At 45.2% G+C, this 10,932-nt stretch overlaps 1 pseudogene; it reads right to left on the minus strand.

The window, feature by feature from the left end:
• Positions 1–5,942: 5,942 nt before the first annotated feature.
• LOC126086295 (ADP-ribose glycohydrolase OARD1-like) lies at positions 5,943–10,401 on the minus strand (annotated as a pseudogene).
• Between the last annotated feature and the right edge of the window lie 531 nt (positions 10,402–10,932).

The raw sequence follows: 10,932 nt of genomic DNA on the forward strand, positions 1-10,932 counted from the left end.
AGCGAATGTCTGTGGGGTCTGGATTCGGGAAGGGGATTCTGGTCTTTTGAAGTGTGTCTCCCCTGTGAGTATCCTGCACTAAATTCTCAAACTTCAACACGGTGTGTTGTGGCCTGGGCCCAGCAAAGGGTCAGTCTTGTCAGTCTTGTATGAATTAACCCACCCCACGCCCAGAGGTATTAGAGGAATCACTCATGGTAGACACAAATCTGTCTAGCTATTTTTTTCAATCTGAGCATTGTTCTCTATTAATTGTAGGGTGTAGACTTCTGTGTCCTCTTGGGTGACGTTCTGAAACACCAGGGATCCACTGGGGTATATTTTCTCTCGACAGCCGTGGACAACCCCTGGGGTGACTTTTTGATCTCTTTATGACATATGCTGCAATTTCAAGGCTGGGATCTGTTCTTTCCCCGCTGTACCAGTTGTAACCATAAGGATCCTCTGGCAGACTGTGGACAAGTAGAAGGACATCCTTTCCTTCAGCAGCATTGAACAGCGCCGATTCAATGATGAGTTGGGTTGTGATGGATGGGCTTCGGCAGATTAGAAGTGAGACTAGGAAGGAAGAGAGAGAAATCAATCAGCATGTGGATTATGTCCTTTAGACTTGACTTGTGCGTGTGTGTATATACGTGCCCATCTGTCCTCCTATCGGTTGAAGATCAGCAGCATGACCACCATTACCTCAGTACGTCTGAACCTGTTATTTCCTCTTTTTCTAATACTCTCCTCCAGGTGTCTGTCTGCACGGCTCATGCACTGACTGCCCTCAGGTCCCTGCTCACACTAGGTGGCGTCCTTGGGAGCTGCCTTCCCCCGACATCTCATCTACAGACCCTCTGTCTTCACTTTCTGACCTTCCCTGCTCTGTGTCCTCCGTGGCGCTTATCAACACCTGACACCACATGCAGGTCTATTTGCTTGCCTGTCTCCCTTTCCTCTAGATGTGAGGTCCATGAGGGCGGGACTTATCTTGTTGTGTGTTGCACCTAAAGTGCCTAGATAGGCCTACAAATAGCTGGAGGATGAATCAGTGACGATTCCTAAGGCCCCTCCAGGTCCTGGTGTTTATTTCCCAGTAAATATAAAGATAATTGCTGAGGTTGATGGGTAAGGGCAAAGTTCAGTGCCCGTGGTAAGATTTTTCCTGGAGTGTCACCCTGACACTTCTTCCTTCTCCTGTGTGCACAGGGGTCTGAAAATCCTGTTAAAATACAGATTGTGATTTGGTAGGTGTTATGAATTGGAAGAAGTAGAGCCAGAATGCTCCTTAGAAGCAAGAATGGCAAGGCTATGTCTCGCATACTTTGGACATATTATCAGGAGGGACCAGTCCCTGGAGAAGGACACCATGCTTGGTAGAAGGTCAGTGAAAAAGAGGAAGGCTCTCAACGAGCTGGATTGACACCGTGGCTGCAACAATGGACAGAAGCATAACAATGATTATGAGGGTTGTGCAGCACTGGGCAGTGTTTCCTTTTGTTGTACATAGGGTCGCTATGAGTCAGAACCGACTCGATGGCACCTAACAACAACAGCAACATGAATTGAATTATGTCCACCCAAAATATGGGTTGTAAATCCTAACCCCTATCCTGTGGAAAGAGCCCTGGTGGTACAGTAGTTAAGAGCTTGGCTGTTAACTGAAAGATCGGCAGCTCAAGTCCACCAGCCACTCCTTGGAAACCTAGAGGGTCGCTGTGAGTTGGAATTGGCTTGAAGGCAATGGGTATACCTGGGGAAGGAGCCCTGGTGGTGCAGCTGCTAGCCAAATAATCGGCAGGTTAACTGGTTAACCTGGTTAGTAATGGCCTGACTAGCGACTCTCCTATACTCTAGAAGTGGCATCCAGGACATTCTGGACCACCAGAAGGGCAGGTTAAAACAGCATGATCGGATGTGGCATAGGAAGTTGCTGACTGAGGTGAGACCATGAATCTGTACTCTGCAAGCTGTCCCATCCCCACCCAAATTTATCCAAGCTTAATAATTTTAAAGAAAAAAAAAAATAATAATCTTGAAGACCTCAAGGCACACGTTAATGTTGTAATAATCACACACCTTCGACTCAGCATTGCTACAGCTGTCCCTGCATCTGTCTCCTTTGCTCGGCTGCCGTCACCAGGATGGAGCCTGAGCACCTCTCCCACAGCCCCTCACCTGGTGGTGACAGAGGTGGCACTGAGTCCCACTCTGAAGACCCACATGTGTCAGAAGAGCTAGGGAGTCACCCAGAGCCACACAAGTGATACAGGGTGACAGAAGCGGGGCATCAGACACATAGGGCAGCTGCAGCTGGAAGGTCGGGAACAGACCTGAGGAACCTCAGCTGGAAGCACTGAAGCTCTCTCACGTTTGCAGGGAAAGTGCTGGATTCTCAGGAGGAAAGCTTCTCTCCCACTGACTCAGTCTCCTGCAGCTGAGCTGGTGGGCACCTTGCAGCTGTCCATCAGCTGACCACTGCCACCTCCCTGGGATAAGAGCCTCTCCTCACTTCCACCCGCCCTGACTTGCCTGTCATCCTCCACTGTCCCACTCCACAGAGGGGACTCTGGGGACTGTGGATCCAGCCCCTCCTCTGCACCCAGGAGGAGGAGGGGGCCGAGTTCCCCACAGAGAACCCAGCAACAGTGTCCTCCAGATGTGGGGTCAGCACGACCACACACTCCCATGTCCCAGGTCCTGACTCTGTGTCCATAGAGATGCTCGGAGACCCCTGCCCCCCTGGCCCTGAAAATGTGAACCTGGGCCAGGGTAGCTGACACATCTCTCCTGATTCTTCCACGTGACAAGACTCCTTGAAACACCCAGGAGGACTTACAAGTAAGAGATATAAAAGACACCCAGGACAAAATACAATTTGAATTTGAAGTCCTGCTCTGGAATGTTCCACAGCAGCCCTGCCAAGGCTCACGTGCACAGGTCCTAACTGACAGAGACCTTAGGGCCACAGGCTCACAGCCACTCCCCCAGTGCTCACACATGGGGCAGGGTCTGGGCCCTGAGTGTCCAGCCCACAGCACCCACTATGTCTGGAGGCTGGGGTTGATTCTGGGTCACCAGTCCATGTGGCCACAGTTCTCCAATGTGAAGGTTCTCTCTGAGGCCCCTGATGTCTGCCCCTGGAGCTTCACCCTCAGCAAATCTAGAGAGTGTTTGAGGGTTGAGGGTGGTGCCAGTAAAAAGCGGCCCGTGGCTGTGTCTCAGGAAGTGGAGAGGGCAACAAGAGCCCGAGGAAGAGCGTGAGTGCCCTCTAGTGGCTGCTTCCTGTTACAAGAAGGGCAAAAAGGGGCCTGGAAAATTGAGAGACTAGGAGAGACCCGGGACAAACGGAAAGTTTAGACGGACCAGAAGTGAAGAATGCAAGAGGAAGGGAACTGAAGAAGGGGGGCTGGAGGAGGGGGCGTGTCAGAAGAGACAGGAAAGAACAGGGGTGAGGGGCAGGGGTGAGGGAGAGCCTCGGCAGATGCTGGTAGAAGGCAAACAACGGGGTTTTTCAGTGTCTTAACCACTGACGTTTTGGGCTGGTCACCTTTTACGGTGGGTCTGTCCTGTGCATTCCTGGGCTCCATCCACTAGATATCAGTGGGGTTACAACCCTCGTTTTGGTTGTGACAACCAAAAATGTCCCCAGACATTGCCAAATGTGGAGGGCAAAATCTCGTCCCTGTTTGAAAACAACTGATCTACACCAATCTCTATCAGCGAACAGAATGAAATCCTTTACCTCTTGGTAAGAAATCGTATGTGAAGAGGGTAGAAACTGACTTCTTCAATATCTGTGAAAACAGCTTTTAATCAACAAATTGATTCACCTGCTGACGCATATTTAGCAGTCATTAATTTATGGCTGCCTGTAGCTCACCAGGGGAGCCTTGGTGGCGAAGTGGTTAAGTGCTCGGCTGTTAACTGAGAGGTTGGCCACTGGAACCCACCAGCTGCTCTGCAGGAGAAAGATGCAGCTCTCTGCTTCCATAAAGATTTACAGCCTTGGAAACCCTATGGTGCAGTTCTACTCTGTCCTATAGGATCGCTATGAGTCAGAATGGACTTGATGTTAGTGGGTTTGGTTTGGTAGCTCACAAGCAGAAAGGGTATGGTTTTTCCAAGAGTCTGTAACCACAAATCAAAATGACACCTGCTGGGTTATATTGCAAAGTAAGATGTGGGAAATCTTGGAGATGTAGGAAAGAAAACATACTGATGAGAACACCACACCCCATGGCATTAGACAGTCCACTCTGATGCTATAGCCACCTTAAGAGGTGTCTTAGCTATGAATGGAAACTCATTTCTATCATTAGAAATAAATGTTTTATCAAGAAGAAAATTATAGCCCAGGAAGTTGCCTTTATTTTCCAAATAGGATCCCTTGGGGTTATTCCTTAAGTAAGAATCTGTCCTACAGTGGACTTAGCCAGTGACTGGACGGGGTTGGGTCTGTTGCCAGCACTGCGGGTTGACAGCAGCCCTGCTCTCCAACACTCACCCGCCTCTGAACCTTGGGTGCTTCCTCATTAAGCAGCTCAGGGCGCCTACTTTGGTGTCTTCACCCTTCACCGTCCGATGCTCAGGCTCTGGGCAGGATCTGTTGCCCACTCTTGGATTTGATATTTACAATTCTGGCCTTTATTTCTGTCCCTGACCCATATCAACACCGTAACAGGCCCAAATGGTACCTTCTGCTCACGAGCGTGAGGGAAAAGTTCTCAAGAACAGTTTGTTTGCCACCACCTTGAACAGACCTCCAAACTTGAGCACTGTCATCAGTTACCCAGCAGCCTTGGCCATTTTTTTTTTAGGACTCCAAGAGAAAGATATTAATTTTTCCATTTTGGTCACTACAAATTCCTTGATAAAAATGTAGAACTCAATTTTGTAATTAAAACAAAAGTAAAGTGATCCAACAAAACAAACCGATCAAACAAACAAAAAAATGAAGTACCCCATAATTCTCTCCTAGGGTGAATCTGATGACATAAGGATGTTGTTGTTAGGTGCCATCGAGTTGGTTCCAACTCATAGTGACCCTATGCACAACAGAATGAAACACTGCCCAGTCCTACGCCATCCTCACAATCCTCATACTTAAGCCCATTGTTGCAGCCACTGTGTCAGTCCGTCTCATTGAGGGTCTTCCTCTTCTTCACTGACCCTCTACTTTACCAAACATGATGCCCTTCTCCAGGAACTGATCCCTCCTCATAACAAGTCCAAAGTATGTGAGATGTAGTCTCGCCATCTTTGCTTCTAAAGAACATTCTGGTTATACTTCTTCCAAGACAGATTTTTTCATTCTTTTGGCAGTTCACGGTATATTCAATATTCTTCGCCACCACAATTCAAAGGTGTCAATACTTCTTTGGTCTTCCTTGTTCATCGTCCAGCTTTCCCATGGACATATCAATAATACCAAGTAAGTGTACAAATGACAAAAGACGCCAGATTAATTGAAATGTTTTCATCCTCCCTGCAATTTTTCTTAAAGAGCAGAGAATTCAAATCAATGCTGCCACACCTACTGGCCAGCCAAACCAGGTAGCGTACTGGAGCAAAAGAGGAGGTCATAGGCCCAACTATCTGGTTACCCTGCTTAATCCTGGCCACCTGCTCCCTGTCTTCCTGCAGAAAACACAGCAACACATCCCAAACAATCCGTCCTCCAGAGCCGCAGTCCAATCATCAGCCTATGAGAGAAACTACTTCACATGAAACTTCCCTTTGCCCATTTTAAAGTTGGTTTAAGGAGACCTGGTGATGCAGTGGTTAAAATGATAGGCTGCTAAGTGAAAGGCTGGGGGATCGAAACCACCAGCTCCACAGGAGAAAGATGTGGGAGGAGTCTGTTTCTGTAAAAGTTTACAGCCTTGGAAACCCTATGGGGCAGTTCTACTCTGTCCTATAGGGTCACTATGAGTCAGAATTGACTTGAGCCTGTAGTCACCTAGTCCTATGGCCCAGCAGGGATGACACATGAGAACATGGACACATTCAGAAGACTCATTTGTTCAGAGTGTGTACACAGTAGTTTTGAAGTCTGTGACCTCAAATACCTCCTCAGTCATTGTGGGTACATTCTGCCTTTGCAGAGTATCAAGGCCACAACCAATCCTGGTATCTTTCTTCAAAGATGTTAAACTTTATTGATCCTCAACATTCCTGGGCATGGAGAGGTCTATGACTCAATCCTCCAGACAATGGGATTTCATGGCCTCTAAACTTGTCTGTAAGGTTTCATAAGTTGGCTTGTGTGAAGTCCTTTTCTTTGTAATCAAGTAATATATAGATTGCTCATCTCTCTTCAGAACAGCCACTTCCGGATTTTTTGTTGACTTAACAGTACTTGCACCCCTCCAAATTTCTTCTTCTGTTTTTTAAATTGTACTTTAGATAAAGGTTTACATAGCAAACCAATTTCTCATTAAACAATACACATACTGTTTTGTGACATTGGATGACAAACACATGACATGTCAACACTTTCCCCTCCTCAATCTTGGGTTCCCCATTACCAGCTTTTCTATCTCCTCCTGCCTTCTCGTCCTTGTCCCTGGGCTGGTGTGCTCATTTAGTCTTATTTTGTTTTATGGCCCTGTCTAATCTTTGGTTCCCCCACGAGTCTGTCAGATTGTCATGTATTATGGGGGCTTGCATGTCACTGGGATGCTGGAAGCTATGTCACTGGTTTTCAAATACCAGCAGGATCAGCCACAGTGGACGGGTTTCAGCTGAGCTTCCAGACTAAGACTAGGAAGAAGGGCCACACAGTCTACTTCTGAAAAGAATTAGCAGTGAAAACCTTATGAACAGCAGCAGAATGTTGTCTGATACAGTGCTGGAAGATGAGCCCCCCAGGTTGGAAGACACTCAAAATATGACTGGAGAAGAGCTGCCTCCTCAAAGTAAAGTCGACCTTAATGACGTGGACGAAGTCAAGCTTTCAGGACCTTCATTTGCTGATGTGACATGACTCAAAACGAGAAGAAACAGGTGCAAACACCCATTAATAATCAGAACAAGGAATGTACAAAGTATGAATCTAGGAAAATTGGAAATCACCAAAAATAAAATGGAACACATAAACATTGGTGAGCTGAAATGGGCTGGTATTGGCCATTTTGAATTGGACAATTAAATTGAATTGGTAGTTGGAAAATATGCCCTTGGTGACAGAAATGATGCTGGACATTGCAAGTTACAATTTTGCAAGACTGACTTTTTCATTGCAAATACTTTTTTTCACCAACACGAACAGTGACTATACACATGGACCTGGCCATTTCGAATCGGACAATCATATAGTCTACTATGCCGGGAATGGCAACTTGGTGAAAAAGGTATTTGCCATAAAGAAGTCGTTGGTCTTGCAAAATTCTGTCATTCGATCTTCGGCATTGTTTCTATCACCAAGGCCATATTTTCCAACTCCTGATCCTTCTTCTTTGTTTCCAACTTTTGCATTCCAATCACCAGTAATTATCAATGCATCCTGATATGCATGTTCAATCAATTTCAGACTGCAGAAGCTGATGAAAATCTTCAATTTCTTCATCTTTGGCCTTAGTGATTGGTGCTTAAATTAGAATAATAGTCGTATTAACTGGTCTTCCTTGTAGACATATGGATATAATCCTATCACTGACAGTATTGTACTTCAGGATAGATCTTGAAATGTTCTTTTTGACGATGAATGCATTCACCAACATAAATGGCAACTATACAAATGGACCTCTCCAGAAGGAAATCAAATAGACTACATCTGTGGAAAGAGACAGATGGAAAAGCTCAATATCATCAGTCAGAACAAGGCCAGGGGTTGACTGTGGAACAGACCATCAATTGCTCATATGCAAGTTCAAGTTGAAACTGAAGAAACTCAAAGCAAGTCCATGAGGGCCAAAATATGACCTTGAGCATATCCCACCTAAATTTAGAGACCATCTCAAGAACAGATTTGATGTGTTGAACACTAATGACTGAAGACCAGATGAGTTGTGGAATGACATCAAGGACAGTGTACATGAAGAAAGCAAGAAGTCATTGAAAAGAAAGAAAAGAACAAGATGGAAGTCAGAGGAGGCTCTGAAACTTGCTCTCAAACGTTGAGCAGCTAAAGCAAAAGGAAGAAATGATGAAGAAAAGAACTGAACAGAAGATTTCAAAGGGAGGCTCAAGAAGACAAAGTAAAGTATTATAATGACATGTGCAAAGAGCTGGAGATAGAAAACCAAAAGGGAAGAATATGCTCAGTGTTTCTCAAGCTGAAGAACTGAAGAAAAAATTCAAGCCTCGAGTTGCAATAGTGAAGGATTCTATGGGGGAATATTTTAAACGACACAGGAAGCATCAAAAGAAGATGGAAGGAATTTACAGAGTCATTATACCAAAAAGAATGAATTGATGTTCAATCATTTCAAGAGGTAGCATATGATCAGGAACCAATAGTACTGAAGAAAGAAGTCCAAGCTGCACTGAAGGCATTGGAGAAAAACAAGGCTCCAGGAATTGATGGAATATCAATTGAGATGTTTCAACAAACAGATGCAGCGCTGGAGGTGCTCACTCGTCTATGCCAAGAAATATGGAAGACAGCCTCCTGGCCAACTGACTGGAAGAGATCCATTTTTTTGCCTAGACCCAAGAAAGGTGATCCAACTGAAAAAATGTAGAAATTATCAAATAATATCATTAATGTCACACCCAAGCAACATTTTGCTGAAGATCATTCAAAAGTGGCTGCAGCAGTATATCGACAGGGAACTGCCAGAAATTCAGGCTGGCTTAAGAAGAAGATGTGGAACCAGGGATATCATTGCTGATGTCAGGTGGATCCTGGCTGAAAGCAGAGAATACCAGAAGGATGTTTACCTGTGTTTTATTGACTATGCAAAGGCATTTGACTGTGTGGGCCATAACAAATTATGGATAACATTACCAAGAGTGGGAATTTCAGAACACTTAATTGTGCTCATGAGGAACCTGTACACAGATTAAGAGGCAGTTGTTCAGACATAACAAGAGGATACTGAGTGGTTTAAAGTCAGGAAAGGTGTGTGTCAGGTTTGTTTCCTTTCACTATACCTATGCAATCTGTATGCAGAGCAAATAATATGAGAAGCTAGACTCTGTGAAGAAGAACGGGGCATCAGGATTGGAGGAAGACTCATTAACAACCTGTGTTATGCAGATGACACAACCTTGCTTGCTGAAAGTGAAGAGGACTTGAAGCACTTACTAATGAAGATCAAAGACCACAGCCTTCAGTATGGCTTGCACCTCAACATGAAGAAAACAAAAATCGTCACAACTGGACCAATAAGCCACATTATGATAAATGGAGAAAAGGTTGAAGTTGTCAGGATTTCATTTTACTTAGATCCACAATCAACACCCATGGAAGCTGCAGTCAAGAAATCAAAAGACGCATTGCACTGGGCAAATCTACTGCAAAGGACCTCTTTAAAGTATTAAAAAGCAAAGATGTCACCTTGAAGACTAAGGTGTACCTGACCCAAGCTGTGATATTTTCAATTGCATCATACGCATGTGAAAGCTAGACAAGGAATAACAAAGATCGAAGAAGAATTGATGCCTTTGAATTGTGGTGTTGGCAAAGAATATTGAACATACCATGGACTGCCAAAAGAACAAACAAATCTGTCTTAGAAGTACAACCAGAATGCTCCTTAGAAGCAGGAATGGTGAGACTGTGTCTTAAATACTTTGGACATGTTGTCAGGTGGGATCAGTCCTTGGAGAAGGGCATCATGCTTGGTAAAGAAGAGCCTCAACAAAATGGACTGACACTGTGGCTGCAACAATGGGCTCAAGCGTAACAAGGATTGTAAGGATGGTGCAGGACCAGGCAGTGTGCACCAAGCCATTCCTCTGCAGCAAAGCCCCGAAAAACTAAGTAAAGCAGATGCAAGGTCAATCCTGGAACCCTAAGTATCAAATGAAGGAATAAACAACTTAATCAAGCACTGAATGGAATAAGAAACTGACAGAAAACAGAGAACGAGGAGAGCTATGGAGTGGAGGTCCCATACCAGCTAATGTGGCTAGATTCACCATTTTGGGCTACAGCTACCAAAGAACTCAGACAGGGAGTATGGGAAAGCAACTTCACGGGGCTTCCAACAGAAGACAGAACACCCGGTAAAAAAGGATACACGCTTTTCAATCCCACACCCTTCCCTGTTCGAGGCCTCTGCCACTTGCCAATTGGCCACGTTTGCTTGGCTGGAGAGATACCAGCTTACTGCTGCCTGGATTTGCCATCTTGGACCTCAACCACCAAGGACAGGGAGTGTGGGAAGTCAGCTTCATGGAGCTTCCAGCAGGAGACTGAGCACCTGGCACCCGGTAACCAGGGATGCAGGCTTTCCCAGCCGGCATCCTTCTTCTCTCTACGCAGCCTTCACTGCTTGCCAACAGGCCATGGTCGCTCTACTGGAGAGACACTAGCTCACTGCTGACGGGGTCCACCCTGCCTTCACAGCCAGCCTCTTCAGGGCCATTTTTTTTGTTTGTTTCTTGAGATTGTTTTTTTTAACTTTTTTTTTGTTGTTGTTGTTGCTTCTTTTTCTCTCCCTTCCTTCCTTTACTTTCTCTGGTACAGCTAGCTCCCTGTGCCATCCCCTCCCCTTCTTGACTGGCTTGATTTTTTTATTTGCTTGCTTTGTTCTTTTTAAATTTTAGTTTAATTAATTAATTTTTTGTTTGTTTTGGCTTTTTTTTTTGTTGCATTTCTTTCTCTCCCTTACTTCCTTTTTTTTCTCTCACCAAGCAAGCCCTGTGTGCCATCCCCTCCCCTTTTGACAGGCTGTGATGTTTTGGCTTGTTTGTTTATCTGCTTGTTTTTTGATATTTATTTTGGCCTTTTTTGTTGTTGTTGTTTCTCCCTCTCTCCGTTCCTTCCTTTGCTTT

This window comes from Elephas maximus, chromosome 11 (genome assembly GCF_024166365.1).
Source record: "Elephas maximus indicus isolate mEleMax1 chromosome 11, mEleMax1 primary haplotype, whole genome shotgun sequence".
Lineage (NCBI taxonomy): Eukaryota > Metazoa > Chordata > Mammalia > Proboscidea > Elephantidae > Elephas > Elephas maximus.